Here is a 23,844-nt window from a genome sequence, read left to right as displayed (position 1 = left end):
GTGAAGGTGGTTCAACTGTTTATTGTCCAATTCAAGATTATTTTGTTTATGGTCACGACAAAAAAATATATATTTTTTTTTCATTGTAAAAGTCCAAGGGCCTCGTCAATATACCTAAAATATATTCATTGTTTAACTTTAGGTAATATTTTTCATTATTGTGCGAAAAACTTTCTAAAAACAGCTTTCACGAAACGGATTTAGGTTCAGGACATGAAGAAGGAATTGTTTTATTAGCACTGTATTCTTGAAACTAAAAGCATTGGGTTTATATTCATTAAGTAACGGTACATACCTTATTGATACAAATCATGTAAACCTCCCTTTGCCTTCATATTTCCACAAATCATTGCTTACATTATCGAATTTGTCACTTGTCCTACTTCTCAAATAATATCTATAGCAGTTTTATAACTTAAATAACAATAAAATTCGTGTATAAAAATAGCAAAGCATGTGAAAGTGTCTGTCTATCCATTACAAATCAATAAAGCGCAATTGCCAGACGATTGCGCGCAAAGCTAGCGTCAAACGAGAATGCAATTGCCAATTATCAGCTATCAATAATGCAATGTGCAACGTGTCATGTTGCACGTCGTGCGCACACCAAAAATCACCACACACACACTTATACACACGCGCGCCACATTTTTACAGACGATAATGCATTTTGGCATCGCTGTGATTACGCGCCGACGACGAAGTTTTTCATAACACGGGAAGCAAGGCGCAACGCCCACAGACAACGGCGCTGGGAATGTTGCCGCTGACAGCCAACAGCAACTGCCGTCGATGCAAGCGGAGAGGTGATAAAAGCATCTCACACGCAGTAGTACCACTGTGTTTGTGGCATGCAATTGTGTCGCTTGTTCGCGTCTGACAATGAACGCGTGATAAATTGTTTATACACTAGCGCCTGAGTGCTCTTAAGTAACAACAACAACTTGCTGTTGTTTTTACTTCTAGAGTATGCGATGTTTTGATTCAGATTTTCAGTAAAAAAAATATAAAGATAAAGGTTTTTCTGTGATTTTCTGTTTGCTACTCTGTGACAGTTTTATAACGTTTTAATTTACGCGCCATTTGGCTGTCAGCGACAGGCAACAATAACTGTGAAAGTATTACAATGAGTAATTAATTTTTAACAGTTAGCACTGCCAGCGCTGAAATGTATTTCCTACAGTGTCTTTAATCATAGATTTTTGATATAAAAATGCAATCGTAGTTTATGTCATAAAAAGTATCTTCACTCAGTCAGTAGACATACAAAAATGTGCGAAATTAATTATAAATAATAGAAAATTTAAAATTGAAAGGTCTAATGAACTACTGAATTAATGAACTGAAGCACAAAAGGTGTATTCGTTTTTTATATAAATCAAAAAAATTAATATATACATGGATATGTGCTCATAGTTTTTAATTTCCACTTACAAAAAATATACATATAAAAGTTAATAATTTTTGTTTACTGATTAAACAAACAATTTCTCATTTTGCTACAAACGTAACATAATAAATCTGCAATAATAGTAATTATTTTATCACTACATAAAAATAACAATATTTCATAAGTCACAGCAGGTAACTCTCAAAAGCGTGGTTTTATTATAATAACTTTTAATAATATTTTTATTATATAATATAAAAGCCGAGTTTATCTGCATAATAAACGCATTAATCTATATTATTGCAAAAATATTAAATATTTTGTTTTATTTCATTTCAGGTAAGCACTTTAGCTGGGATTCCTCCTGTTGATGGGTCTAAAAAGCGAAAGCAAATTGAGAGAGGAATTCGATTTGTTCTATATTAAAATGAAAATATTGCAACACTTTGATTTACTTAAATTTACATTAGTAAAGTATATGTATGTATGTGATTGGCGTTGCAACCGTTTAGCCGGTTATAGCCGAATCGACGATAGTGCGCCACCTGTCTCTCTCCTTCGCAGTTCGGCGCCAGTTGGAGATCCCAAGTGTAACCAGGTCGCTCTCCACCTGGTCCCTCCAACGGAGTGGAGGCCTTCCCCTTCCTCGGCTTCCTCCGGCGGGTACTGCATCGAACACTTTCAGGGCTGGAGTGTTTTCGTCCATTCGGACAACATGACCTAGCCAGCGTAGCCGCGTAGTATATAGCTGTTATTATAATATATCTAGGAAGTCCTTTAAGTAGAAAGGGACACGAAGAGTGTAAAATCAAATATTTGAAATTTTTTGTAATTGAAACCTCATATTTTCTTACAAAGAGGAATATATAATCAAAAATTAGAAATTTAAAATGCGCTTTCAGCAGATATCTCCTTGATCGTCTCTTCACCAAGCCAGCTGGTTAATTTTCTTCAATAAATTAAGAAATTATGTGCTTACAAATATGTGAACGCGTGTTGAACAAACAGTAGCACTTACTCGCTTTTATATGTATATGAGCATGTGACACGAAAACAACTCTCGAATAAATAAACAGCTAACAATATTTGCATGTGCATAAATCATGCACAATTTACATTCATATTTACAAGCAAATGTGTGTTGCACTTATTAATATGAACAGCACTTATTAGCTGCGAATAACCAGGTACTCATATACATGTACGCGTACGAGACGTGCTACATTATTGTGGCACGTTGCATGTTGCTTACTCTGATTGCGTTTAAATTTAGAAACTAATTTAAACATTTTAACACTCGCCATGCAGATAAACGCTTACCGGCACATTAATATGTAAATAGTTGTATTTGAGCGCGTATTTGTTTATGCCACGCACTGCTCGTATGTGCCCATAATAAAAATTACTTTTATAGCAATAAGAAGCGCATAAAAATATTTAACGTTTAGCTGACAGCTCGGTTAGTAGGGAAAATATATAATAACTCGGAACTAGTTCATTTTGGGTCAGTTCTGGTTTCTAAATAATGTATGTACTATATAATTTCGAATTTATTTTGTGTCCCTATCCTATAAAATGTTTACAACTACGATTTTTTTTTCGAAAAGTCGCCTAGACTCGTCGTCAGTAAACATATAGTATGTAGTATAACCACAAACATGTACAGTCGTTTTGTAAACGACAAAGGAAGTCAGTGGAGAGGAAGCTGTATGAAGCTTGGATATGCCATAGCTATTGTGATGTCATTGTAAGTTAGTATGTGGAAAGCTGAAACGTGCCACGTACACACAACCATAGAGCCATTTTGGCATTAAGCCTCGTGCAGCATACGAACGAGCAACTTGCATAGGGACGTGTGCATGAATGCGTTCACGCACATTTTGCTTCCGAACATTTTCAAGACTCAATTGTGGTGTTAAAAAAAATCGAAACAAGCTGCCACGTGGGCACCAATCCCCTTCTGCTGCAACAACACAAATAAAACACTTGGATGCAGAAGTTGCAGGAGCTCCGAGCGGTTGTGGGATGTAGTAACGGAGTGCGGACTAGGCGTGCAAACTCATTTCCATTTAACAACAAAACAAATTGCCGAGGTGTACTGCACGCACACATATTTCACCCTTTATTCCATGTGGCATTTTGACGTGGCAGTGTTTTGACTGTTGCACGGGCACCGTTAGGCAGTGGCAAACTGCGGAAAGTCGTAAAATTGCTCAAGACATCATGTAAAAGTGTAAACACGACAATTTGAGATTTATTGTAGACTTAGTTCAGTTGTTGTTGTTCTCTTGCTGCTGCCAACGGAACAGATTGAGGCATAATGAATGGCAAGCAAAGAGTGGCAATGTAGAGTGACAGGGAAGAGGAGCGGAGATCGACACAAGTTAGCATTTAAGTTGCACCGTTATTTACTGAGCATTTAAATTGCAAGTGAAAGTACAACAGTACTCAGCTCAACTATGCCGGCGTGTCTTGCAGACTTTTTTTATTTTCCTCGCCTGCGTAATTAACGAAAGGGAAACGCACAAAACTAACAAAATAAAAATAAAATCTTCGCGTTGCAAATATAAACGGAGAATTTAATTTTGAAGTTTGCCAGTAAATTCCGGCCTCGCCGTCACCCGTCACCCGCCTTGGTTCGTCTATGACAAATGTCAGTGAAGTTTTCGCATTAAGTGGCAGCACGACGTGCGTGGCGTAATTAATCTGACACTTTACGCTCGACTGCTTGGAAGTTTGAAAGGATTATTCGCTCTAAGTTTTGATTGAAACATCACCGTTATAATTGTTGTTGATTTTGTAATTTATTTCTAACAGATTTTGAAAATTATAAATGCCAACTGAAACTAATATCGTTTTAATTTTAGTCGGTTTGGCATTTGTTGAGATTACTTTCAAAATATTTTCATATTTCTTACGACATTTTGTCGCTCTTTAAGCATAGAAAAGGCATAACGGTGCTATAAAATATTTATATTTAAGGCAATTATTCTTACATAAAAAACCAATAGAAATTTAGCGAAATCGAGCAGTTATCACCATCTCAATGACATTTCTCAATAATTCTTTACATTTTCTCATCCGATAACCCAACTATCCAAGAGAAAATTACAAGTAAAAACCAACCGACAAGCTAAAGTTTAAATGTCATTGATAAACCCATCAAACAATCACAATTCATAGATGTGGCCTTTCAATATTATATTTAAAAACTTTGATTGACAGCTTGAGAACTCGGACGGATCCTGTACGTGATTTATAGGTTATTCGTATCATATTCTTATCTGTTTTATAGATGTTCTGTTTTTTGGATTTATTCATTTTGATTTGTTTAAGAGCTCTTTGAATTCCATGATCTATAAATTCTAGTTATGGAAATGAAAGAATTGATAAGTTTTCATATGTACTGATTGAAATGTAAGCAAATAGTCAGATCTACTTTTCCTAGCATAAGCCAAGCCATGTATGACTTTAATATATGGACATATAACGGGTGATTTTTTTGAGGTTAGGATTTTCATGCATTAGTATTTGACAGATCACGTGGGATTTCAGACATGGTGTCAAAGAGAAAGATGCTCAGTATGCTTTGACATTTCATCATGAATAGACTTACTAACGAGCAACGCTTGCAAATCATTGAATTTTATTACCAAAATCAGTGTTCGGTTCGAAATGTGTTTATCGACAAATTTTGTTCAGCGATGAGGCTCATTTCTGGTTGAATGGCTACGTAAATAAGCAAAATTGCCGCATTTGGGGTGAAGAGCAACCAGAAGCCGTTCAAGAACTGCCCATGCATCCCGAAAAATGCACTGTTTGGTGTGGTTTGTACGCTGGTGGAATCATTGGACCGTATTTTTTCAAAGATGCTGTTGGACGCAACGTTACGGTGAATGGCGATCGCTATCGTTCGATGCTAACAAACTTTTTGTTGCCAAAAATGGAAGAACTGAACTTGGTTGACATGTGGTTTCAACAAGATGGCGCTACATGCCACACAGCTCGCGATTCTATGGCCATTTTGAGGGAAAACTTCGGAGAACAATTCATCTCAAGAAATGGACCCGTAAGTTGGCCACCAAGATCATGCGATTTAACGCCTTTAGACTATTTTTTGTGGGGCTACGTCAAGTCTAAAGTCTACAGAAATAAGCCAGCAACTATTCCAGCTTTGGAAGACAACATTTCCGAAGAAATTCGGGCTATTCCGGCCGAAATGCTCGAAAAAGTTGCCCAAAATTGGACTTTCCGAATGGACCACCTAAGACGCAGCCGCGGTCAACATTTAAATGAAATTATCTTCAAAAAGTAAATGTCATGAACCAATCTAACGTTTCAAATAAAGAACCGATGAGATTTTGCAAATTTTATGCGTTTTTTTTTTTAAAGTTATCAAGCTCTTAAAAAATCACCCTTTATATTCCCTGCTCAAGTGAGATGGGCTTATTTTATTTATATTTGGAAGAGGTTATGTAGATGATGTTGTAAAATCTTGCTCGAAAGATAAATAAAAGAGACTTTCTATGAGCAATAACTATAACTCTAAATCATATTTACTATTAAGCTACACTTAGCTTCAAATGGCTTTCAAAAAAGCACATCAAATAATAACTGTTAAATACAAAATGTAATCCACAAACCTGTAACTCTTTAATTTAATACCCAAGTGGCAGGGAATTATTTATTTTATTTAATGATGTGTATTTTAATGATCGCATATTAAAAAAGCTTTGATCGTAAAATGTGCATTAACAAGATATTCAAACAATTTCATCAACTGACAGGAACTACAACGTATGCAAAAGTAATTCGACGAGGACGGTTTGATAAATAATTGATATTTTACAGTATATTGAAATGTAAGACAGTAAATATTAAAGGCAATTTTTGTAACCTTCGAATTCCATGATTAAAATACATTGTTTTTTTTATTCCATGTCTAATTTACTTACACCGGTTGTTTGTTCGATTCATCGCTTGCTGAAAGTTAATATGTAATCACTTCTGAAAATCTCCGCATCACAACGACCTGTCCACGTATTTTAGCCATTATGTGTTTTAATTTCCATCGCAATGAAACTGAAATTGCAATTTAAGTGATTTCACTACATTATTGTTGCCCTTTATTTGCAACTGGTTTATTTTATGCGCTCATTTTAGTATTTAATTAAGCAAATAGCGAAAATTGCCTTCAAGCCTTAAAGTAATTACTCGTCAATTTAATTTGAAAAAATAAAATAAAAATTACACAAAAAATGCATTAAAAATTGTTATACAGTAACAACAACTGCTGCATAAATGAAATCGTTGCAGTACGTTATATGAAAATGGTGTACAGTGATCTCTTGTTAAGTTAGCTGGAACATTTACAATAATTTTTATTCATTTAACATAAGGGATGCCATTCCAATAAGGCTGAAATTGTCAAACATTTGTCTACTTGAAATTATTATGCAAAATGTTCGATTAACTTATTGGTGGAAATCACTGAAAGACATACCACACAGATTCCACCTAATTTAGTCTATTAAAAGTATCTCCCTATGTATTGGATTATAGGGTAAACATTTGGAACCTTAACTGAGTCAATTAACTATGAAATATACCTGCTAATTAAGTAAATTAAGCAACTAAATGAGCTCATTAGTATATAGAATTAGCTAATTTAGTGAATTCAGGATCAGTTTAATAAAGAAAGTGACAAATCACTCAAATTGGCACCAATTTAGCGGTGACTACTGTACCGAAACTTTAATGTGTTGCTAAAACAGCTTTTTGCCTGCTGCATTTCTCATTAAAATCCCCAATCACATTGTTGTTTTTAGCGCCACAGAGTGTTGTGAAATATATAATTACTCATCGAACAATTCTCCACACAAGCGGTTGAACTCTTAAATTGCACGAAAACACCCAACCCATACGTAGCTTAGCCAAAGGATCAGCGCGTGAAAATTTGCATATGTGTGAGTATTGGTTGAATTGGTGAAGTGGCTGACAAATTAATTGAAAGTAGTAATTGCGTTGGACTTTGTTTTTGTTGTCTTGTTGAGACAACAACCAATCAGGTGAACAAACAATAAGCAGCAATCGCCCGCGCAGTTGTCATCTGGAGCTTAAATATTAATTTGTGGCATATATATGTATGTATATATCCGCAAATCTCAGTGAATATCGCACATTCGCCTTTAAGTTACTATTTATTGCATGCAACACTTTATTAAAATTGTTGCTAAAGTTGTTGTTATTATTGTTGCTGCCACTACTGACGCTGTCAGCTATTGCCATTCGTCAGCACCGCTGTTAATGCCTTTAACACTTACAAGCTGCCATAAATTGTACCCCTAAGTAGGCCTACACACACAACAGAGTGTTGCAACTGCAGTCACTCCCCTCATTGCAACATCAACAAACATACATACATGCATACATATGCAAATGCACCGTTTTGGTGCATAACACCATTTCATGGGGGTGATGGTGGCAAATATGTCATTTGTAAAATTTACGTGAAGACACAAATAGCAGACACACAAACGCATTTTGCTTGCAACACAGCCATTAGTTACATTGAAGGCACTCCATACAACACACAACACATGTACATACATACAAACACTCATAACTCAGATTGTAAAATTAATACGTTAATTAATGATGACAATACGTCGTCAGTGACTTATGTTATGTCGCATTGCAACAAAGTAAGTTAACGGTTGTTGTTGCAGCATATATATGTAGTATGGTAAAGCGCTAAGAGAGCTTAAGTGAAGCTAAGGATTATTGGTTGCTAGTTATGTATACGTACATAGTATGTGTATATAAATATTTTAGTCTACATATAAATTATTGAGTCGAAATATATACATATAGATAGCGTTGCCGATACAGACGATTGCAGCACGTGCCAGTTAATTTATAAGCATAATATAATATAAACCACTGCAATGAAATAATATTGATTTCTCAGAGATGGCTATAGCCTTTTCACACAGGAGCTAACTGATCAATTAACCAGCCTCTGCTCGATTAAAACGCTGATTAAGATCGATTTTCCATACAAAATAAAAATCTACATTACAATCTGCGACAAAGACCGCATTTGTAATTATATATATGTACGTTCTTTGTCTGCTGTTGTTCAGGCTACCAGTTGATGAAACTTACCAACTTCTTATGAAGAGCAAAAACAAAAATGTATAACAGCTGGTCGGTTATCGAGTAGCCGGCAGTGTGAATGGCAAAACTGGTTTCTCAATCAAAATTTTAATTGATTCAAGGCTAATAGAGAGCTTCACTTACTCTCTTTCTCACTCATTTATACAATACTACAAGAGTCACAATCGGGTATTTCTTTATGCTTTTTTAGGTTCCATTATTTGGTTGCATAGCTCTTTGTAACATACTACACTATTCCTGTCTCTAAGACACCGAAATCTTGAATATTGGACAAACTTTTCCAATGCTTCTCCGTGTCTTCAAAATTTTGGACTTGTTACACTGATTAAAGTTTGAAATTTAAATTATTTGCTTAATTAAGTAATTAAAAAAAGGATTTGTGAAAATAAATTACTAGTATTGTAATCCATTACAGATTCACTCATGCAATTAAATTTAAATGTGCGGGTGCAACCGCAAACTTTTCATGCTCAACACTTGATATGGAAATATGAAACCGCTATCAATTTATGTTCATTAAACATTCATTAACATCAACAAGCATATAAAGGATTTTGATAACAATATCCAAATTAATAAATTTAATTAGTTGTGTAATTAGTGGAAAATTGCATGAGAATTTATTTAAATATAGAAAAAATAGAAAGCTCAAAAAACTAAATCAAATCAGTTATACAAAGAAAACAAATATAATAGTTAAATGAAATCGTACTCAGTACATACAAAAGTAGGAGACAAAAACTTATTCTTAATTGCTAAAAACAATCACTAGCAATTTTTAGTTTAATTATCATGAAGTTATCTCAATGATTTTAGCGCTAAATATACATTTTCGGAATTGCTCACTTCGAATTTAATACTTAACTGTAATTTTATTTTTCGAAGAAATTTATTATCAAAATGCAATTTCTTATTATTTTCGGACAATTGAAAGCCATTCATAATATTTTGTGTGACTGATCATTTGAAAAGTACAAACAAATTATTTATTTATAAATATACCCAGCAACATGACTAAATGTTTATTTTTATTTAAAGAAATTCTATATTTTTTGATTACTAAACTTGAACGACGTTGATAAGATAATAAGATAGAAGTGGAGGTTATCGAACTACTTATATGACTAAAAAAAAAAAAATAAAAGTAATAAATGAAGCGTAGAGTTCGCTTTAAGTGCTAATTAATAAAAAATATAAATTTTATTTTCACAAAATTAGCTTTTTTACTAGAAAAATATTTTTTACCAAGCCTTTTCAAATTATTTGTTTTAAAATAAATATTTAAATTATTTATATTTTTATCTTTTCTTTCTGTGAGACTACAGATAACTCAAAATATTATATGTCTTGTAACATAAAATGGTAACTTTTATCAAATCAATGACAGCAAGAAAAAAACAACAACATTGAGAACCAAACTAAATTAGCTTCCAGTAATTTTCGACTACAAAATTTATTTTCGAAACATCAACTACCTGCGATAAAAATATAATTACACACCGGTTATAGTAAATGTATGTACACACATTCCATCACATGTGCATTGCATTTCTGCATATTACATATGTATATACAGATGTATATATGTAGTCAAATAAGTTGAAAAATATAAAAGATATAAAACTGAAAACTTAGCCACTTTACAATCATAACAATCTAATAAAACAACTACAGCAACAATAGAAATAACAAAATACAAATTGCTTTGCGGCTATTCAACTTTTTGTTGAACGCGACTTCATATTTAAATATACATACAAACATGCATACATTTATATATGAAAATTATCCATCTAGCACAATAAGAGTTGTATGCGTGTATATATGTCTATCAATATATTTGCTCATGAATTTTGTTGTCATAAAAATGTCGTCCCCAATGGGACTACCCATTCTCCGAAGCGATGCACACCCCGCTCTCGCTCTTTGCCTACGCATCCATTCATTCAGTTAAAAACTTTCAGCTCTCCGTTTGTACACGCCTTATCTCTGCAACGCACACACACACAAATGCACTCTAAAACATTTTGTTTCTTTGATTGTTGTTTTTTCCTTGGTTTTGTGTTATCTAAGCTTAACCGTCTTTATGATTGCATGTTTAACAACTAAATGGCAGCGATGAGATAATAATATTCATAAATAAAAACCACAATAGAATATAGCGTAATATCTACAAACACAATATCAGACAACTTGCAGTACTATGCCGGTATTTATAATTCCAATAAATGCATGTTATCACAAAGTCTGCTATTTATATGGGGTCATATGTACTTTAAAATATATATACATATACATATATGTACATACATACTTATACCCTCAGCCAGATAAACAGTGAAATCATATTAGAAGTAGAATAGTTCCATGAAAGCCTGGTATAGAAAACACAAATAGGTACTCGCCTAACGAAGGGTTATATACAGTTTCCAGAATAAAACTAGTATAGTTTAGAGATATCTCTTTCAAAATTAAATGCTGCCATTCACATACAATTATAGCAATTATGATTTTTCTAGAACCAAATAACCTTAAAATTAATAAAATTCATAGTTGGATAATGGGAACTTTTTTAAACAAACCTCTTGACATAAAAAGTACCTCATAATATTCAGAACAAACTATTTATTGGAAATTTTTTTGTAATGAGTTTTCACTTGTTACTGGCACTACTAACCAGTAGTAGTAAGTACCTCATAGTATTCAGAACAAACTATTTATTGGAAATTTTTTTGTAATGAGTTTTCACTTGTTACTGGCACTACTAACCCAAATACACCCATTTCGTCACCAGTCCATAGTCTACTTGATTTACCATATACAAATTTACCTGTACCTGTACGAATATATCTGATTAAAGTAATCATCACCAAAAGGGCACATTGAAACTGTCAATACGTCAACGAAATCGCTGATATTCGTATGAACGCTCAAGTGTTAGAAAAACAATGAGAGCAACCATATCAAACGATCAGTAGACCAACCAACTACTTGTGGCTGCCGTTGCAGCCGATTGCAATCGACTTTACACCTTCAAGTGCATAACGCAGGAGTATCTTTATTTAAGCAAGACTGCACTGCTTGTTTACATTCGAAGACACATACTCACTCACACATTTATACAGATTTCAAAGGATATGTAAACATTTCAGAATATAGCTCACGTTGCCTCTGAGGCAATTTATGGCCGCCTAAATCTTGCAGCTATTTTTTTAGCTTCTAATACTATATTTCTATTGCTGTTTCAACATTGAAATTATTGTCAACTTATTTATCGGTAATCAGCAAATAAAGGTTGGCATGTGTGCAACTCAAAGAGGAAGCGGAACTTTTTCTTCTATTTTTGAGCCGCAAATAAGTTTTAATTCATAAATTAACCGAAAACTATTGTTGTTACATTGATATTTATAGAAAATTCGAACTCTTCGGTTGACAGGTTGACAGGCAGCAATAAAGAGGCGGATATCTTAAATAAGAAGATTAACATGAAATGTATTGCCGCGAAGTTTCTAAAAAATTGTAAAACTAAATAATTTGATACTTGAGATCATAAAGATCATGTCAAAGGTCAGAAATGCATTTATGACCAATATCGCTTCAGATTTCTAATGCACATCACACATGTGAAGGTCAAAGTGTGATTTCTTTGCATTTGATTACAATGCATTCTTTAGTAATATTATATAGCTTACAAAGTTTTTCCGTAAATTCAAAACATTTCAATGGAATCGCATCAAACGATCAATAACATTCACTCATTGTGTGTTACAATGCAATTAAAGGTTGGGCGCTGCGTATGCGCTTTCCATACATAACTACAATCTGTGGAAAAAATGAAATGAATATAATACAAAGCACGTCTTTGTTGCACGACACATGTGGCACACACATTATGAATACATATCCAAATGCATATATGCACAATGTACTTGTTGTTGCTGTCTGCAGTTCTCCATTTGTCTGCTTGACATACAAATGTGTAACAATTTTTCATTAATCTTTTTATTATTTCATTTTTCACACATTTATTTTATTAATGAGTGCAAATACACACACACTCTAGTATAAATAAGCAATTCAAATAAATTTGGGGTGCGGCCGGGGGGCGAACTGCATTGACCTGCAGCTGTTCGGCTCCAATTCAGCGCACTCATGCTGCATGAGATTCCCAGATACATCACAAAGAAACACTCACATATGCATAAATATATTTATCAATATGCATCCGCTAGGGATGGCAACGATTAATCATTTGATTAAATTAATCGATTATTTTCATTCAATTTACGATTTAATTGCATCGAAACACCTTTTCTAATTACTCGACTATTACTCGAGTAATTGCAAAATAATCGCAAACTGCATTTTGAAATTTAATACATTTTATGTTCATCTAAGTTAGCGTACAAGGGTCGAAATTGGTCGCATCAGTCATTAATGACTGGAAACGGTGTAAACATAGTTAAATTCTAATATGTCAACGTAGTTTAATATCAACAAATGAATGTCTGGTAACACTGCATTTACAGTTAAGTCAAACGCATTTTACGTTCAGTTGTTTGAAGAGCAATGGCGCCAGTTAAAAGCGAAGTGTGGACATTTTTTTAATAAAATAAGCAATAACTACGTTAAATGTCAACTTCGCTGCAAAAATTTAAAATTTTCTAATAACACATCAAATATGTTGCAGCATTTAAAATTAAAGCATGCAACTGTAGCCTGCAAATTGGTGGTAAGTCGGAGCAATCGGTATCTCCACAAGATGAATTGAGCTTTTATTTGAATTGTCAGGTATTAGAACTATGTCGAAACACTATTTATGCTTGGGAAGAAATGAAAACCGTTTACCCAAACTGTACGGACTTTCAAAAAAGTATTGTCATCTACTTGGTACCTCAGTACCAGCTGAGCGGCTTTTCTCAAAAGCGGGTGCAACTGCGACCGAAAAACGCAATCGTTTGACAACAAAAAGTTTATCAAAATTGCTTTTTCTTCAAACTTGGTTGAACAGACTTCTAAATTTTCTGAATATATTCAATGAATATATTTTCCTTTATGCTAAAACAAATGAATTTTTAATATGAGATTTTAATTTTATTTCCGTTTTTGTTTTTGTGTATATACCAACACAATTTGAATGTCTGAAATAAGAATGTAGTCTCCTATGTTTTATTGGTTTTATTTTTACGCAAAGTTGCAAACATTGGAATTAATCGATTAATCGATTTTTTTACATTAATTGCAATTAATTGCAATTATTTTTTTATATCTTGCAATTAATCATTTGATTATTTAATCGATTAAAAAAAAAATTTGCCATCCCTAGCATCCGCATTATAAGCCATTTATATGTAAATATGTACATATGTAACCATCAATATATTTACATACATGCATTTATCGCTTGATGTGCGATTGCGCAATTCATTTCGATTTGCCTTCGATATTGGATTCAAACCATTTCGATTCACTTCAAATTGTGCGGAATTCAACAACGAATGCACTGCCTTAGCATACTAAATGCGGCGACCCATCTGTCTGCTGTCGATCCATGCGGTGCTGCGAAGTATACAAATTTTCATTGATCTTCACTTTCTTGTAATATACATTTCTACACGCAATTTCACACTTACGAACAATTACGAGTGTTGAAAACGTAAATTAAAACGTATTACATTACATACACTAGATTCGGAAGTGGGAACTTATGGAAGATATATTATAAATTGCAAACTCATTTCGTCGTAAATAAAAAATAGGGGGTTCCCAAACGGCAGCAATGGCTCAGAACAACAATGAGAGTGTTAAAGTCTTACAGAACTCGAGATCGTCGAAAAATCACTTGATTCCAATATTATTTTCGAGGAAATAATGAAAAATAGTATTATTACAGTGTAGTTCAGTGAATCTTATTAACTAGATAATTAAATATTTGTCAACAATATCTTTCATACAAACTAACTGATATGCAGTGATAGACTATTGCATTGTTTACTCGACATATTCAATATATAAAGATAGGACCTAGATCCATTTAATTTCTAAATGCTCCAGATCGTCTTATTTTCATTGCAGAACCTATTTGCTCGAACTTCTTTGACTTAATTTTAATATAAAGCAGTTAATTAAAATATTGTTTCCTACATATAATCACCCCTACAAATTTATAAATCATTAGGCACGTTAAGTAACTTTCTGGTCCAAAGAATTTCATTGATTTTCCTCAAGTACAACGGTTTGGTTTATTAATACCGTCAAACAGTTAGAAATGGACTTAGTCACTAAAAATTAGCCGTCAAAACAATTTAAAATTATTATTTTTTTTTTTTTGAATTATTTATAGTGAACACGAGTTTGTTTTAACGAGACTCTAGTAATGCAAGCCCTCAGCTTAAATTAATGCCGTCACTCTCTCATTGTCATCGCTTTCGTGTTGTTCATTGAATTTCACTAATATGATATCAAAACCGAAATACATGCTATGGTAATGTCATTGATTAAAGCCAAATAAATATTTGCCAAATCGAGCACAGAATTTCAACGAATGGCCAAATAAACAAACCCAGCCAAAATATGGTTCACACACAAGTGTGGTTATTTTGTTTCGAAAATTCCGAAATCTCCCACCACAAATGCGCTTTATAATGAACAATGAATCGCATTTACATTGAAGTGCACTATTATTCGTTGCTGCTGCCACACCCACCCTCTGCTATTGCAAGATTTGGGCGTCTGCTCGGCTTATATGTATGTTTATTTGTGTGCTTGTGTTTGTGCACCACTGGCATGCGACCACAGAATCCTAATTAAGCCAGCAGCATAATTAGTGAAATTACTCTTACATAAATATGCACTAATAAATATCTGTGGCATGCATTTGCTTGCATAAGGTGGATGATGGCAAAATTCGAAATGGAAAATGCAAGTCGCCTATTTCCATCATTTATGCAACAAATAAATGTACTCCCCTCCACCCGTGTTGAATAATTGCATAGCTTTCTATATGTTGATTTTACCACTGCACCGTGCTCTGTGCACATAAGCTCTGTCAGTGGCAACTCTGCTCAGCTGGACGCCTGCTGTCTCATAGTTAGTTCCACCACCAGGCCGGCTGCTAAGCTACAAGTGCAGCAGATTCTATGCATTATGAATAAGCTTCGCTTTCTATTAGGCCATTTATTATTTCAAAATACCCTCATTATATACCCCAATCTCTTCATACCCTGTAGGAAAATAAATGGATTTAACACTTATTCATGAAACTCATATATCTTTCTACCTTAAGAATGTCATTTATCTCGATCATTCATTTCTCGTTTATAGACTACCTCAAACCGATACAAATTAGCACACAATTTTGTCAGTTCAAAACTCTCATCATTCATTCCGACAGGATATGTACTAACCCTCTCTCTCTGACTCTCTCTACCACACACATACTCTCACTTCTTACATCATAAATTCAGCAATTAAAAACCTTTCAATTACTTTAATAGCATCATTAGCGTACGTAAACATCAGCGATCAGATACATACATAGAATTAAACAAATAACCCACTCAATACGTTCATAAATACCAAAATTTTTGCGTAAGGCAGTGTGTGAGGAGTGTGTCAATATGTGGGTGAACGAAATCCAAACTATGGCAGACTGTGTGGCGGAATATTCGCATTCCAAATTGTTAGTGTTGAGTGGAGGCAAACAAATAGCGCCTAATGAAAACGCTTAGTGGTGTATGCGGATACTTATTTAGAAAAGTTGTCAGCAGTGTGTGTATAAGCATACATATATGTGCGAAAATATAGTTTTTAAAATTGCAAATAAGCGGAAATAATAGGAAAAGTTGTCTGGCGATTAGTGTTTACATGGCGATTAAAAGTTTTATGGCAAATATTTGATTGAGAAAATGAGAAATCCTTTGTACTATCAATAAATTTTTATTTATTCAAAGAAAGGTTTTTATAAGCTCAGTACTTTTTAAACTTTCTTTAAAGTTATTAAAAATAAGAGTCATACTTCTTGAAACCAATTTCCACTCATCTCCTCATCTTGACCAAATGAAATAATTTTCCGTCGATTCAGCATCTGACAATAGCGAAGTCGAACAAGGTAATTTGTCGTGTATTAAAAGAACTGTGGCCAGTTATTTTCACCACATCACAGCCGAAAGACTTGTCCATTTTCTGTAAAGCACCCAAAATTATGAGACATTAGTTTTTGGAAATGTCTAAATCTTATACCTTAATCCTAAATTTGTCCTCTCAACACAACTGACTTCAATCCTCAGTTCAGACCTTTCTTCTACATTGACATATGAGTTCCGTATGTAAAAAGTGCCTAGCAACAGGATCCTATGAGAATTTTGCATGACTCACTCTTCATACATAGCCCTCTCTCTTTTGTTCTGTCTCTGTCTCTCCTTTATTTCTCTCTCTTTCTCTCTCTGGTTTTTGATAGCACCTCTCTCTGTCTAGCTTCATTTTTCGCTCTTTCCCTATCTCGCTTTCTCAATCTTTATTTCCCTCTCACTCTCTCTGTTTCTATAATAGCAATCCTGTTCAAGAAAGGTAATAAGTGGTATCAGGGGTCAAAAAACAATCAACAAAGTACCAATGTTAATAATAATTTAACCTACGATCCGTCACCCATTATTTTATTTTCAACAAATTTCACACACTAAACACCTATGTATGTAAGCTTTTCTCATAGCGGCATTTACGGTTATTCAACGCGAAACCTTTCCGCTGCTCATTTGTTAGTCAACGCAATGTGTGTATTCGCGACCGAGGCATATTTAATAGTGCGCCAACCGAGGCATTTCCTGTCACCTAGCAACAAACACCCTGACGCCATCCGCTGCGGCTATGCGCGTTCTACTTTGCGCACGAGCTCATTTCGTATGAATGAATGGATGAATGAAATAGCAAAATGGATTGCCAAAAGGCGCGCGAAATTGCAACGGTGGCAACGTTGCAAAAGTGTGCCGACGCGCTCATTTGTTGCTCTTGTACCTTGCCATACATGCAACATCGCGTCATAAATGCTTCATAATCTGATTGTTACGCACACAAGCGCGTTTTTGTATACGCGTTGTGCGGCGCGGCGTGCTTGTTTTGGTCCTGCCGCGTACTGTCACGCCAAAAAGTTGTTTGTTTGTAAACAAAACACGCAACAATAGCGCTGTCATTTGTTGTTGCAACTATGCAATTGTTGTTAATGCCAATAGTTGTTGTGGCTGCGCTTGCCGCAACAGCAGAATTCAAATTATGTTGCACAATCGCGCGCTGCGGCGAGAGATTTTGTGGAGTTGCGGTGAATCGCGCAGTCGACTGCCATAAGGCACGCTGGTGTGAACAACTACAAGTGTTTGTGTTCGAGTTAGCCTTCGTGCCACTTTAAAGTTGCAGCACATCCTTCCACAGTGCCGTGCGCCCACGTTGACTTGTACCACTTTTATGATGTTGCTACACACACTTGCAGCATTTATGGCTGTTTTGTTGTTGGCCCGGTATATTGTTACTGCCGCTGACTACCTCACGTCACGACTCGTTGACTCGCGCTTTCATGCGCTTGTTCGTCCTTGCGCGCGTGTGCAAAAGTGGAACGCTCTAATTTGCTTCTTCCACTTTCCAAACGAGCTTCTGCTTTATTGTTGTTGCCACACTTTTATTATTTTGCCTGCATTGTTTGGACTTTTTTGTGGCATGCACCTACCATTTGTGGCGTTCGCAAGTCGCCTATCCACAACTACTATACCACGCTCAGTTTGCAATTGCCACAAACATGCAACGCGCAACGTGCAATACGTAACGCTTTCAATTGAATAGCTGCTAACTTCTGCTGCTGACATACTCGGAAAGACAACAGTGAAACAAGCTTCGCGGAAGGCCAAGCAATATACACAAATTATTGTAATGGTGTATGTGCCCCAACATGTGGCAGATAACAAATTAGCCGTGGAAACCTAAGATCAAACGAACTTACAATATAATGAACTGGTCCAACAACAAGTACTTAAACAAATTTAATGCCAATAATATTGAAAAGTATTAAAAAAATTAAAGTCTTTTAAAAATTTCCAACCATATTCCATACTCAGCGTATGGTCAAATTTTATGCGACAACGACTGCTTTTTCGAACCTAATTACTTACGAGTACACACAACGGCTTATATTTATATGGTAAATGCAAAGAAATAAGCAGACAAAGGAACATTTTCACACAAGCATACATTGAGGCGCACATGCCATGCAATTTATCTACATGTTTTACATGTGCGCAGTGACACAGTTCAGCGACGAAGTGTCAATGTCGCGCGCTAAAGCCAAGTGCACTCACCGCTTGTAATCCAATTAGCAAATGTGTTGCGACAGTTGGCAATGCTCGGCCAGAGTTGAATATTTTTAAAGCATTTCTATTTACATTTAAAACGCTTAAATAAGAAGTTTAAGGAAAGTGGAAAATATATTTAATTTAATTTTATATTTAAATAACTCAATACAAGCTTGAATTTGATAAGGATACCTTCCACTTTTCAAAGCAAACCTCTACTCTACTCGATTAACTTTTGTAGCACCGCGGTAAAACATTGGAAGAGTTAAACTAAAGTTAGACAATTTGTACCATTCTTCATACCCCAGCCCATTTCTAGTCAACCAGCCCGTGAAAGAGCAATACTGAACTTATGGTTTAGCAATTTGAGAACTGACATCCTTTGAAGCATCTACTAAAGGTATTTTTTTACCGAACAGCAACAGAATAATTAATATCTTCTCTACTACTCGAATAAAAAGTCATAAATATTCACGCTCTCTAACCTACTCTAATTCACAAAACTCTTCTCAATCAACTCCGTTTTTATTATTCCGCATTGACTAATCAAATTCACAAAATATTCCGCGATCTTGAAAGTGAAAAATATAACATAATACTCTTCTATCAGTATTCCAATATGACTGTGCTAAACTTCGAAACTGATTGTGACGATGACGCCTATAAACTTTTTTTCGAACTGAAAACATCAAAAAATTGTTAACCACCTGTACAATCCCTACGCTGCTGACTCAGTACACTTACCCGTTGATTTTCTCAGTCACTAAGCTGTGAGTGTATCCTCGAAAGTTTGCCAACTGCCAAACCACAGAGGCCAAAGAGACTAAGGAAAAGCGAAGTGTGCTTCTGCATAAATAACCGCAAACGAATGCAATAAAGTTGATAAAGAAAACGAAATTAGGAAGCACATACCAACTCAATATCCGGTACATTGGATTGATACAAATACCAAACGTTCTTTGAGCTCCTGCTAAGCTCTTTACTTTTCCACTTTCTTCTCTTTAGCAATTCATTTGCTTTCACTTGGCTTTGCAATGGATAAAAGACGGCGACTGACTTGCAAACTTCTGGTTCGACAAGCTGATACGAAGAAATATATAATATTTCAAAAATTATATTAACAGGGTAGTACATATACTCGCTTCTTTAAAAAGTAATATAAAACAATTTCTTATTGGGGCTTAGTTTGGCTGAAGTTTTCCGAACTTTTAGCGAAAATCATCGTATGTGTCATTAGCTGTGACTTAAGACCGAATAACGTCCGAGATCATGTATGACAATTTCTGTCACTTTCAAAATGTCATTATTTGCTTTTAATTCTTGAAGATCATATTCGGAGTTTCCAATCCCAATATTTGGCCGCAGTGCTAATAGATGGCACATAGGTCTTGCCTAAATTCCTACCTACGGCTGCCCGAGCCTTTGCACGTTTCCACTTTGCAATGTTGCTCATGATATTGCTGACCGAATGTCTGTAAAAGTTGCATGAAAAATGCACACAAAACATTGCCAAGCATAGAAACTACAAAAAGAACTTTTTCTATATCTTTGACAACAAAATATTTGCATTTTTCATGTTTTGTGCCCGAATAAAACAACAACAAACGAAAACACAGATACGGATTCAGATATTCCTGCCACATGAGTATGTGCAACATCACAACAATTTGTAGCGTTTAGAAACAGAAACGACATATACAATTGCAAGTTTCAAAGGAGATTTCCAAATTCAATTCAAATGTCATGTTGTATTTTGCTACGATTGCCAAATGTCGACTCTGAGATGCCGAAACCTACAAAATATCCTAGCAACCGCAGCCGATAGGCATTGTGGTGTGATATGTGTCAGCTGCCGTCGTCCGAATGCAGGTTATATCGCTTTGCAACGCGCCGCCTACCAGCTGGCGATTCGTTGGTCTTCTCAGCACTCAGGCGGAAAACATGCCACAATTGTTGCCAAGCACAGAATAATTTTTTGGTGGAATAATAAATTGATTACTGCTTGAATAAGTCAGTGATTGAAAAGGAAGAAAGCATCTCCGTCGCCTTCCTGTGATTGACACGGTTTATAGCTTTTTGAAAGAGCAGGAGACTGTGAAATTTCACAAATATTTATGGAACACTTTTCTATTAAAGAACGTTGATTTAAGGACTCTAACAATATAATTATATGGGTTTTCATAGTGTTCGTAAACGATCGTGTCAATATATATATATATTTATAGAAAGAGATTATAAATATTATGGTTAACGGAAAAAATGCGATTTCCATCACTGGTATCATTTGGAATCCGACCCGACATTGATGGCATGTCGTAGTATCTTACCTAAAAACCTATAAACCTAGCAATCCTTTAAATCTAAATTTAATCTAGCTGAGAAATGGACCGGGGTCCAAAATTCTGAATTTATTTAAGAATTGTGAGATGATTTGAAAATCCTCGAAGACCATTAATGTTTAACACGCTAACGCTTCTTCAGGATTTCTGCTCTGAAAATATAAGCAAATGTAAGCTCTTAGAAAACAGCATCATCATTAAACCACTGTTGTAAACGTGCTCCCTCGTTAGTCATTACTGCTCGGCCAAGGTTAAGTGTTTTGCCGCCATTTATTATTTACGCCTCTCCGGTACTTCAGTCACAGTTAACAACTGTGCACTCACACACTTTTGCCGAAAATTGCAATGTGATGGTCCTGTTGCAACTCGAGTGGACGCAGTGTTGCATGCAGCAACACTTTTTAAGCAAATCATGCAAATCTCTCACAAAGGCCGCTCGAGTATTTTTGGTGTTTCGTTGTATTGTTGTTATTGCAGTTGCAGTTAGTTGCCGCACAAGTGAAGTGCCGAGTGTGCATATGTGCACCTTTATATTGCAAAGTAATGGCGCCTGCATGTGCCACATATTGCAGTGACATTTGGAAATAATCCAAAACGATGTCAAAAAAAAAGTTGTAGCTGCATTGTGTGGCAACTACGTGCCTGGCAGTAAAGTTGAAAAACACCGTCGCCCACCCACATGCACGCACCTTGACACCGATTGGCGCCAAGCGGCGGCAGACACCTTTCCAATTTCGCACTTTTCTTCTTCTTGTTTCCTCTATTTTTGCGTGCAACACTTTCTACTTTTATATTTAACTTTAATTGTGTGAGTGTATCCGCATTTACTGAATTTTTCAATTTGCTCGCAAATGATGGCATCTCCGCCCATTCCGTTTTTGCTCGCAAAGCCCGGAAGCTTAGCGCCACGCATCAGCTGAGTGTGAAAAGCGATGAAGGCTACAACAATGCAGGGATATATAGTTGTAGCTTTCTTGTTGTAATAGTTTACTGCGAGGTTGTCATTATTCTAGTAGTTTTTTTTTGTTGTACAGCTGGAAGCCGTTGAGGTGCGAAACAATTCACTTTTTAAAATATACTACGTCTGTTGCTGAAATGATTATGCAATTCATCATTTTTTTACGAAAAACTTTGGTCTCTCACTCTCTAGAAACGGAAATTTAAGTATGTTTCTCGAATTGACTCTGAACAGAATCCTGAGATTTAATTATCTAATGTTCATTCAGCACTCAATCTTCGACTGGCTCATCGAATCATCCCGATTATATAGACCTCGAGAAGAGGGGTCTTCGCATTTAAATCACTATCAATGCTTCAAAACCAATCAAAATTAATCACACACAACATTCCTTCAAAAATACTCAAACTCTTTTCAACTGCAATTACAGATGAATTTAATCCAAACAAAATATTTGTGTATTTTCAATTAAAAAAGAATTTATGAGTGCAAAGCCATTCAAAAAACTTCCCCGCTCTACATGAGTATTTATGTAGTATGACAAGTACCACTTCTCCTGTGCGGTTTTACTATGAAAAGTCAGCAGTTGAATTGAGCGCAAACTCATACTGTTTTTGAAAGCCTCTGATTTGGAATTTATATCTATAATTTTATTGAATGGAACGAAATATAATTTGTTACATTCATATATATATATGTATCTATATAAATTTATATACGAGTATTCATTAAATATTATATTCTTACATAAAAATTATTCCTTTCAAATTATTTATTATTTCCGTTTACTCTTTCAGGTGCTCTTTGTGGCGGCCATTGCTGTACGAATGCAACCGAATTTTAGTTGAGAAAGAAGTCCACCGGCGAATTTGAACGTCTGTTGCATCACCATACCAATAGTCTGCGCGGTATACTCAAATCTACGGCGAATCTATTTCAAAGTGAGTCAAAATTAAAAAAAGAAATGGAAAATTAAATATTTTTCGAAATATACATTTTTTTAAATTTATTCAAACATCAAAGAAATAATAAGATTTGATCATTTAATAATTTTCGAACGATTTTTTAATTACTAAGATGGAAAATTTTTCGAAATATCAATACACATGTATGTCAAAAGTTAATTTTTCCCAAAAATTTATTTTTTGTTAAAAAAAAAGAAAATAATAATTATTGAAAATTATATTCTATTCTATTGAAAATTCAGTAATTATTAAAGGTACTGAAAAATCATAAGATATTATTTTTCGAAAACTGAAGATTTACGAAATTCATATTTTTTTATAAACGAAGTTTCAATATTATTCACTTTATGCGGAATTTACACAATTTTTTTTCTAAATTTTGCATGTACTATTTTTTGTTGAAATAGTTTTCGAGAATTGAATAAGTTTCGAAATTTAAATTATTTACTAAAATGTATTTTTTACGATAACTGATTTTAACGAATTATCTTCGAAAATGAGTTTTTCTATTTTTATATTTTCGGAATTTCATTTCTTTTCGACATTGAAAAGTTTTGAAAAATATTATTATTGAAAACGAATTTTTTCCATTAAATTGTTTATTTTATTTGCCTTTGCATTGCCAAAAAGTAAACATTAGCATTTGATTTTATAACTAAAAAGGGTTTATGAAGAGAAA

General features: G+C 34.6%; 1 protein-coding gene across 4 annotated transcripts in view; it reads left to right on the top strand.

Moving 5' to 3' along the window:
- Nucleotides 1-23,844, top strand: part of LOC105219966 (division abnormally delayed protein) — a 279,272-nt gene that overhangs the window by 238,743 nt on the left and 16,685 nt on the right. For 2 of the 4 annotated variants that reach the window (XR_008471102.1, XR_008471101.1), the window contains one exon: nucleotides 22,998-23,141. The exons of the other annotated variants lie outside the window; for them this stretch is intronic. The gene's annotated coding sequence lies outside the window, so the exon portion shown is untranslated. The remainder of the gene's footprint in view (nucleotides 1-22,997; nucleotides 23,142-23,844) is intronic. 4 annotated transcript variants of the gene reach the window in all.

This window comes from Zeugodacus cucurbitae, chromosome 4 (assembly GCF_028554725.1).
Source record: "Zeugodacus cucurbitae isolate PBARC_wt_2022May chromosome 4, idZeuCucr1.2, whole genome shotgun sequence".
In the NCBI taxonomy this organism is placed as follows: domain Eukaryota; kingdom Metazoa; phylum Arthropoda; class Insecta; order Diptera; family Tephritidae; genus Zeugodacus; species Zeugodacus cucurbitae.
This window is presented reverse-complemented; position numbering and strand designations above follow the sequence as displayed.